Genomic DNA, 10,267 nt, shown 5'->3' with positions numbered 1-10,267 from the left:
GTCTTAAATAATTTTCCCTAATGAACACTAGGTTTTTAGCTTTTCCCATTTTCAGAAAAATGTCTCCTATAGCTCTTTTTAAAATCCCCTGGCTGAGATTCACAAGTGCATTTGTTTATGATGTCTCTTTTATTTCTTTTATTTTATTATTATTATTTTTTAACGTTTATTTTTGAGAGAGAGAGAGAGAGAGAGCGAGCACAATGGGGGAAGGGCAGAGAGAGAGGGAGACACAGATCTGAAGCAGGCTCCAGGCTCTGAGCTGTCAGCACAGAGCCCAACACAGGGCTTGAACTCGAGAATCGTGAGATCACTACCTGAGCTGAAGTCGAAGTTGGATGCTTTACCTACTGAGCCACCCAGGCGCCCCTGTGAGGTCTCTTTTAACTTAACAACTGTACCCACCTTTTTCTGTTCTTCATGACCGAAGATACCAGGCTATGTTGTCTTGTAGAATGAGCCATAATCTGGATATGTTATTATTTCCTCATGGCCAAATTCAGGTTAAGCATTTTGGCAAGGATCTGCAGTGGATGCTGTGTATTCCACTAAGTTTGATCTGTTGGTTAACGTCATCACTGACAGATCTCTCCATCGTAACAGGACATTTTTCCTCTTTGTGATCTCACGGCTTGTGAGTTCGAGCCCCGTGTCGGGCTCTGTGTTGACAGCTCAGAGCCTGGGGCCTGCTTCCTATTCTGGGTCTCCCTCTCTCTCTCTGCCCTCTCCCGCTCATGCTGTCTCTCTCTGTCTCTCAAAAATAAATGAATATTAAAAAAAAATTTTTAGGGGCCCCTGGGTGGTGCAGTCGGTTAAGTGTCCGACTTCAGCCAGGTCACGATCTCGCGGTCCATGAGTTCGAGCCCCGCATCGGGCTCTGGGCTGATGGCTCAGAGCCTGGAGCCTGTTTCCGATTCTGTGTCTCCCTCTCTCTCTGCCCCTCCCCCGTTCATGCTCTGTCTCTCTCTGTCCCAAAAATAAATAAACGTTGAAAAAAAAATAAAAAAAATTTTTTTTAAATATATTTTATTTTTTTAAGTAAGCTCTGTGTCCAATGTGGGGCTTGAACTCATGACCCCAAGATCAAGAGTCGCGTGCTCTCCTGACTGAGCCAGCCAGGTGCTCCTGTGGTTTTATCTTTTAATTTCACCATGTTTTAAAAGCCCCTTCAATGAAATGTGGGACTGAAATGATAAATAAATTCACGTTAGAATGGATTAGTTTGGGTAAATGGTTTAAATCAGTAGGCCTTGCGAATATGTGTGTGTTGTACAGGCCCTTAGATACTATCGGGAGACTGGATTTTTCTCATCCTGACTTGACCGATGGGGCCATTCACTTCCCACTTAACCTCCACGGCAGGCATTTTGTCACGGGCTGCAGTATTTTCTAATGTTCTTACAGAGAGAATATAAATCCCCCTTCATGCTCATGGCATGAATCGATGCTAATGTAAGTTTTGCTAGCTCACACGACATTTTTAGGCATCCTCTTGAAGCTAAGTCAGCCCTTTACAGAAACCTTTTATTTTCCTTTTCAAAACCACTATATGAAGCTGACTTTAAAAGTGACTCATGGCTTGCCCTGGAGCCTAAACTGGGTGAGTCCCGGAGCTGGTCTGTGCCTACCAGTTTGTTCATGCTTTTTAGATTTAAATTACATAGCTATTTTTGCCTCTTCCAGATTGGTGCTCTTATTTTCATGCACAAAATATGTATGGGTGGGGAACATGGTGTGGAGTGGCGAAAAGAATCAAGAGCAAGCCTGCTCTGTGTTCTAGATTCAGCTTTGCCACCACTCTCCCTGAGCCTCAGTGGTCTCATCTATAAAAGGGAACGATAATAAGTGAGTAACAACTAACATTCATTGGATGCTTCCTGTGTGCCACCAACTACTCTAAGCACCTTGTGTATGCTACATGCATTTAATCATTAAATCCAACAATAATCCTGTGAGGTAAGTGCTGTTATTCTCCTCATTTTACAAATGAGGAAATCAGGGGCGCCTGGGTGGCTCAGTTGGTTGAGCGTCCAACTTCAGCTTAGGTCATGATCTTGCGATTCATGAGTTCGAGCCCCACATCGGGCTCTGTGCTGACAGCTCGGAGCCTGGAGCCTGCTTTGGATCCTGTGTCTCCCTCTCTCTCTCTCTGTCCCTCCCCCACTCATGCTCTATCTCTCTCTCTTAAAAATAAATAGACATTTAAAAAAATGAAGAAATCATGTCACAAACTTACAAGGACTCAGCAAAGCTAAAAAATAATAATATTTATGAAAAAACGAGTAATGTGAGGCTGGGATGAGAGAATGTTTTATAAATTAATGTGATCATATCATCTCTATGTAAATATCTTTGTCCTCAAAATAATTGATAAAAAACTTATCACTTGGCAAGGAAAATATTCTAGAAAAAATTGCTGAAATACATCTGAAAGTAGGTTGATTGAATTTGAGAATAACTAAACATTCCAATTAAAAACATTATTTCCTGTTTCTTTTTTCCTTTCTTTCTTCTTCTAGCTTTGAGTGTGCCTTTTGGTTTAAAGTGAAATCCATATCCCAATTTAAATTCCATGAGCCAATCTGACTCTGGCATTTGATTTGCTGCCTTACTCTGCTTGTTACGCATGTTAGGCAAGACCTGAATTTGATGCTCACAGAGAGTATATAAACACTTATAATCCTCTCAGCATGTGCTAAAATCATAACAGATACGATCGTTTGATTTGCAAAGAGAGCGTCTGCCAAGTTCGACCACAGCATTTTTAAACCAATTCAGAAAACCAGGATTCCGCAATGATTAAAGTATCCTAGGCTCCTATTAATAGCAAGAATTCCTGACTTGAAACGTGGCAACACCAAGCTCCCTTAGTCTGCTCCAGACACACTTCATGAATGGTCTTAGCAGACTTTGTTACAGGTGTCCTTTCGCTTTAAGACACTGTTGTATGTAAAAACCAGACTTTAATGGAGTCAGTAAATCAGGACAGGATTGTTTGCTTTTGACCTGTGAAAAGGTTTACAGTAAAGATCCTTTAAACAATGAGTTCCTCAGGGTGTTTCAAATAAAAATTTAGTAAGTCTATTTTGTAAGTGATGATTTTTAAAACCTTTTGGGGGGCGCCTGGGTGGCGCAGTCGGTTAAGCGTCCGACTTCAGCCAGGTCACGATCTCGCGGTCCGGGAGTTCGAGCCCCGCGTCGGGCTCTGGGCTGAGGGCTCAGAGCCTGGAGCCTGTTTCCGATTCTGTGTCTCCCTCTCTCTCTGCCCCTCCCCCGTTCATGCTCTGTCTCTCTCTGTCCCAAAAATAAATAAACGTTGAAAAAAAAATTAAAAAATAAATAAATAAAACCTTTTGGGTTGTTTTTCAGTTTTACAGAGGTATAATTGAAGTACGCTAAGCTGTACATGTTTAAAGCATCCATCACATAATCAAGGCAGTAAACATTTTTATTACCCCTGTGAGTTTCTTCATGCCTTAAAAAAAAATTTTTTTTTACATTTATTTATTTTGGAGAGACAGAGCACAAGTGGGGGAGGGGCAGAGAGAGGGAGACACAGAATCTGAAGCAGGCTCCAGGCTTTGAGCTGTCAGGACAGAGCCTGACGTGGGGCTCGAACCCACACATCGTGAGATCATGACCTGAGCTGAAGTCGGACACTTAACTGACTGAACCACCCAGGCGCCCCCGTGCCTTTTATAATTTATCTTCTGCTCTTTCTCTTAACCCTCTCCCCTCTCAGGCACCTACCCATCTGCTTTTCCATCGTGGTACCTGAGTTTTTGCTTTTTCTAGAATTTTATACAAATGGGATCATAGTTTTTGTTGTTGTTGGCCTGGTTTCTTTCACTCAACATAATGATTTTTGGGGAAAATTTTTTTAAAATTGTGACACAATACACATAGCATTTACTGTTTTAGCTATTTTATTTTTAAAATTTATTTATATGTTTTTAGTTTATTTATTTATTTTGGTAGACAGCAAATGGGGTAGGGGTGGAGAGAGAGAATCCCAGGCAGACTCCGCACTGTCAGCGCAGAGCCTGATGTGGGGCTTGAACTCGCGAACTGTGAGATCATGACCTGAGCCAAAATGGAGAGTCAGACGCTTAACCGACTGAGCCACCCAGGCACCCTCATTTTTATTATTTATTTATTTATTTTTGAAAGTTTATTTATTTATTGAGAGAGGGAGGGAGGGAGAGAGGGGGGAGGGGCAGAGACAGAGACAGAGGCAGAGACAGAGAATCCCAAGCAGGCTCCACACTGCCGATATAGAGCCTGACACGGGGTTTGCACCCACGAACCTGTGAGATCGTGACCTGAGCCGAAACCAAGAGCCTGCTGCCTAACTGACTGATCCACCCAGGCACCCCAATTTATTTATTTTTTATTTTTTTAATTTTTCAAATTTAAAAATTTTTTTAATTTTTAAAATTTTAAAAAAATGTTTAATTTTCTTTATTTTATTTTATTTTTTTTTTAATTTTTTTTTTCAACGTTTATTTATTTTTGGGACAGAGAGAGACAGAGCATGAACGGGGGAGGGGCAGAGAGAGAGGGAGACACAGAATCGGAAACAGGCTCCAGGCTCCGAGCCATCAGCCCAGAGCCCGACGCGGGGCTGGAACTCACGGACCGCGAGATCGTGACCTGGCTGAAGTCGGACGCTTAACCGACTGCGCCACCCAGGCGCCCCAAAAAATGTTTAATTTTCTAAAATTAATCTCTGTGCTCAGCGTGGGGCTAAGACTCACAACCCTGAGATCAAGAGGCATATGCTCTACCAACTGATCCAGCCGGGCACCCCCATTTTCGCTATTTTAAAGTGTAATTAACTAGTGTTTGGTACGTTCATGAGGTTGTGCAACCATTACCACTGTCTAGCTCCAGACCATTTGCATCATCCCAAAAGGAAACCCTGTGTGCAGTGAGCAGTTATTCGCCATTCCTTCCTCCCCCAGGCCTGACAACCACTAATCTGTTTTCTGTCTCTATGGATTTGCCTTTTCTGGATGTTTTATATAAATGGAAACATGCTATATATGGCCTTTTGAATCAGGCTTTCTTTCACTTAACATAATGTTTTTTAAGGTTAACCCATGTTGTAGCCTGTGTTAGTACTTTATTCCTTTTTATTGTTGAATAATATTCCATTATATGGAGAGACAACTTTTTATCCATACATCGGTTGGTGGCTTCTGGTTTTTTCTACCTTTTGACTATTGTGAATAGTGCTGCTGTGAACATTTATGTACCGGTTTTTGCTTGGACATCGTTTTTTAATTCTTTTGGGTATATATCTGGGATTAGAATTGCTGAGTCATACGGTGATTCTGTGTTTAATTTGTTGAGGAACCTCTAAACTGTTTCCCTAAGTGGCTGCACCGTTTTATAGTCTCACCAGCAATGAATGAGTATTCTTATTTCTCCACAACCTTGCCAACACTTATTATTTTCCTTTTTTTTTTTTTTTTGTTTTTTTGTTTTTAAATTATGGCCATTCTAGTGGGTATAAAGTGGTATCTCATTGTGATTTGGGTTTGTATTTCCCTAATGAGTAATGATGTTGAGTATCTTCTCTTGTGCAACAAAACCATTTGTATATCTCCTTTAGAGAAATGTCTGTTAAGTCCTTTGTCCATTTAAAAATTTCATTGTTTATCTTTTTTGTGTGAAATTGTGAGGGCCCTTCATAAATTCTGGTTACTAGACCTTTGTCAGATACGTGATTTGCAAATATTTTTTTCCATTCTGTGGGTTTGTTTTTCAGCATACGATTTTAAAGTTCATCCCCCCCCCTTTTTTTTTCACATACCAAAAGTTTGGAACTTTTTATTGGCAAGTGGTATTCCAGTTTATGGATATATCATAAATTGTTTATCCGTTCACCTGTTGATGTATATTTAGGTTGTTTCCAGGGTTTGGCTTTTACAAATAAAGCTGGTATGAATATCCCTTTACAAGTATTTATGTGGACACATCTTTTAGTTTTCTTGGGTAAATATTTGGTCAATGATAATTTAGCATATTAGGAAATGACAAGATAAAATCAAATAAGATAAGATAAAAATGATAAGAATCACTTTTGGTTGAAAACACCTTTGAATTTTTATTATTGGGTCTTTGAACAGAGCGTGTTAAATATGACCCTTCAAGATGTTTATGTATTTATTTATTTAAATTTCTTTATTTATTTTGAGAGAGAGGGAGAGCATGAGCAAGGGAGGGGCAGAGAGAGAAAGGAAGAATCCCAAGCAGGCTCAGCACAGGGCCTGATGCGGGGCTTGAACTCACGAACCTGAGCCACCCAGGTGCTCCAACCCTTCAAGGCATTTAAAGAACACACATGTTTGGGGCGCCTGGGTGGCGCAGTCGGTTAAACGTCCGACTTCAGCCAGGTCACGATCTCGCGGTCTGTGAGTTCGAGCCCCGCGTCGGGCTCTGGACTGATGGCTCAGAGCCTGGAGCCTGTTTCCGATTCTGTGTCTCCCTCTCTCTCTGACCCTCCCCCGTTCATGCTCTGTCTCTCTCTGTCCCAAAAATAAATAAAAAAAAAAAAAAAACGTTGAAAAAAAAATTAAAAAAAAAAAAAAAAAGAACACACATGTTAGGGGCACCTGGGTGGCTTAGTCAATTAAGTGTCCGACTTCAGCTCAGGTTATGATCTCACACTTTGTGAGTTTGAGCCCTGCATCGGGCTCTCTGCTGTCAGTGTGGAGCCTGCTTTGGATTCTTGGATCCTCTGTCACCTCTTTCTGCCTCTCCCCGACGTGTACTCTCTCAAAAATAAGTAAATATTAGGGGCACCTAAGTGGCTCAGTCAGTTAAGTGTCCATCATCAGCGTAGGTCATGATCTCACGGTTCGTGGGTTTGGGTCCCGCGTCAGGCTCTGTGCTGACAGCTCGGAGCCTGGAGCCTGCTTCGGAATCTGTGTCTCCCTCCCTCTCTGTTCCTCCCCAGCTTGCACCCTGTCTCTCTGTCTGTCTCTCTCTCTCAAAAATAAATAAAGATTAAGAAAAATAAGAAAAAAAAGTAAACAAACCAAAAAAAGGACGCACACTTTTTCATCTTAGTTTTCAGGGTCAGTCACTCATCAGCTTAGTTTCTCTTTTTCTTCTACTGATGAATCTTCGTCCAGTAATTTTTCATTGGAGAAATAATTATTACCGTGGAAACTGGGACACAAGATGGATAAGATGACAAAACTGCAGAACTTCAAGCTGGAAAGGACCCAGAGATCATCTACTTCAATTCTCTAGTGAGCAGAGGAAACTTACGTGCCTGTGAGTAATTTTAAGTCTCCTAGTGATGAGGTGTCTACAGATGTAACAGTGCGGGGGTTGAGTGAATGGCACCGTATTCCTGCTGTGCTATAGGGCTCACAGGACACCTTTTCCCCCCTTGCTTGTCCCATTTAATCCCAGCAAGCTCATGAAACAGGTAGGCAGTTACCAGTAGTTGAGGGGTCCCTAACCAACGATCGGAGGCCGCCGGCTCAGAGCCAGGCCTTCTGTCCTGTTCCAACTTGTACGTCCTTCTCCCTTTCTGGTGAATCTTTCCCCGTCTCTAAGCTGACTGCCACTGCCTTCATTCAGGCCTCCCAGCTTCTGCCCCTGCCTCCAGCTGGGCCTGTCCTCAGATCTTTCTCTTCTCCACACCAGTTCAGCCTTAATCTTGTCTGTTTGCTCAAAGCCCTGCTGTAGCATCTTGCTGCCTGTAGGTTGAGATTCAGACTGCTTAGAAGCTCTTTCTGGAACAGCCCCCACTTAACTGTCCACGCCTGGCCCTAACTGCCTCCTGCTCTCTCTCCCTGCACTACCTTTTCTCCTCAACTCAAACATTCCCTTCCTGTTTATGGATTCTGCTTAGACCTCATGTCTTATAGGGAACTGTCCCCGACACCACACAAGAACATGGGCTGGGTGCTCCTATCCTGTGAGGCCTTGTGGCCCCCCAAAGTAGTGTTCACTCCATGCTTGCCTCTTGTTGGTCCACCCCTGAATACTCCACGAAGTCCTTCAGGTTGGGGCCAGTGTCTTTCATCTTGGTGTCCCTAGCATCTGACAGGGTCCCTGGCACATAGTTTGTTGAATATGACAGAAGGAGCAAGTTGACAGCCACCTAAGTATAGATCTAATGGACTTTGTGATGAAAAAACCCACTCAGAAGGGTCTCATGGGTGCGAATTGATGTGGGAGCGAAGTTTGGTTTTCTCCAACGTATGCGTTATTCTGCCTGCCTGTCTGAAAAGGCTGGAGGAACACAAACAGCCTGCCTTTATGTTTGGAGAGGTGGTGTAAGGGGTGGGGGGGTGGGGAACAGACCCAGGAGGTATAAGAAACCCAAGCTGTGGTCTGGCTGTACCTTCACGTCACTGTGTTAGCAGAGATAGGGCGCTGAGTCTCTTAGGTCCCACCTTTGTTAAAGGGGGTCAGGGTGTGGGCTTGTTACAGGATGTGGGGTTTGTTATAACCATCAGTGAGATGACACGGGAACACACTTTGAGGAGAATAAAGTGCTGAATACACGTGCATCATAATGCAACCAGGCTTCCTCTCCAGCCAGGGACCCGATTGTGCCTTTCAAGGTACAGGCAGTTTCCAGGCTGGATTTCTTCATCTTCGATCCAAATAGAGAGGGTGGAAATGACCACTCAGAATACCCATTGAATCCTGTTGCATCAAAGCTTTCAACAACAGAAATTTCTGGACAACAAAAATGTTTTGTTTTTGTTTTTTTTAGTCTTTTTTAAGTCCTAAGCAAACGCTATGTTTATTTCAAGCAATTGCTAAAACAACATAACTGAAGACAGCTGTGACACCAAGATACTTTATTATTACCTTGACATTTGTGATAATGACAGTTTAATGGTGGCAATGATAATTGGGCAGTTGACCAGTGGCAGCTGCAAAAAGGAGTTGCCCATTTGGCCTTTGAACTCACAAACGCTTTCTTTTTCCTCTTCCTGGGATGGTGTCAAGAGGCTTCCAGAAGGGTCCTGTGTTTGACGCACTGTGGTAAGCCGTCCTACAATACAGCCTCAGACAAAACGAGGCCGCCCTGAGCCCCTGGTAATGGTATTGTTTACCTTTCCAAGGAGGTTGGGACAGCATCAATCCGCATGTGGTGCGTGCCCAGGCCAAGGAGTTCGTGCCGTGAGGCCTAAGGTTCTTATGAAATGAAAAAAACACGTCAGTAGGGCCGTGGTGGTTCCATGTGCGCTAAGTGTGTCCGTGACAGGATCAAGCGTGCTTTCCTTATTGAGGAGCAGAAAATCATTGTGAAAGTGTTGAAGGCACAATCACAGAGTCCGAAAGCTAAATAAACAAATGAAGTTTTTTTTTGACTAATTAAAAAAAAAAAAAAAAGGAAAAGGAAAAAGAAAGGAGTTGCCCAGAACATAACTTAACGCCCATGATTTCTGCTCCGCCGCCCTATTAAAATTGCATTTTGCATCTCCCCGTCCAATCTCCCTTACTTTGCTTTGTTTTCAACCGTAGCACGTTTTCTCTTAATAGCTGATATAACTTACTTCACTTACTGTGTTTTTACTGTCTGTGTGTCTCCTCCCACCCAGCCCTGTGTCACGTGTCACATAAGCTCTCCAGGAGCAGAAGCGTTTCATTCAGTGATTTACAGCACCCCCCCCCCCCCGCCCCGCAACGTAAGGGCAAGGCCTGGCACCCAGAAGCAGCTCCCTGAATATTTGTTTGAAGGACTGCATGAACTGTTAGTAAAAGTGTCAAACTTAGACACTTACACAGTGGCATTTGTTTCTTCTCTGAGCCCATCTAAGCTGTGAGCTGTATGTGTTTGGTGGTGCAGGAGGCTGTAATGAAAGTGCAAGATATGGGAATATCATAGCCTCTGGTCCTGTGTCATTCTTGGAAGTAAAAGAAGGTGCGGAACTGGGCCGCTCCTCTTGGCCCCAGGCATCAGTGACTCAGTACTTGTATGACAGGCTGGCTCTGACAGTGGCTGGTCTCATTGGACTCTCTTTGGCAGAGACCCAAGCTGTGCATTTGGTGGGATCTTGATGCTGGACGAAGAACAGGAAGGGCTAGGTCTCCCTCAGTCCCTTGCAGTAGGGGCCCAAAAGACTAGGATGAACACATATCCAGCAATAGGGAATTAGTGAGTACATTTGGCTGTGTCCTCCCATACAATGAGGACTATCTCTGTGTGCCGTTAGAAGAAATCTCAGAGGGATGCCTGGGTGGCTGAGTCGGTTGAGCATCCGACCCTTGATTTCGGCTCAGGTCA

General features: G+C 43.3%; 1 pseudogene; it reads left to right on the top strand.

The window, feature by feature from the left end:
• The first annotated feature begins 7,191 nt into the window (after positions 1–7,191).
• Positions 7,192–9,626, top strand: LOC115526885 (annotated as a pseudogene).
• The last annotated feature ends 641 nt before the right edge of the window (positions 9,627–10,267 follow it).

The sequence above is a fragment of the Lynx canadensis genome, chromosome D2 (genome assembly GCF_007474595.2).
Source record: "Lynx canadensis isolate LIC74 chromosome D2, mLynCan4.pri.v2, whole genome shotgun sequence".
In the NCBI taxonomy this organism is placed as follows: domain Eukaryota; kingdom Metazoa; phylum Chordata; class Mammalia; order Carnivora; family Felidae; genus Lynx; species Lynx canadensis.
This window is presented reverse-complemented; position numbering and strand designations above follow the sequence as displayed.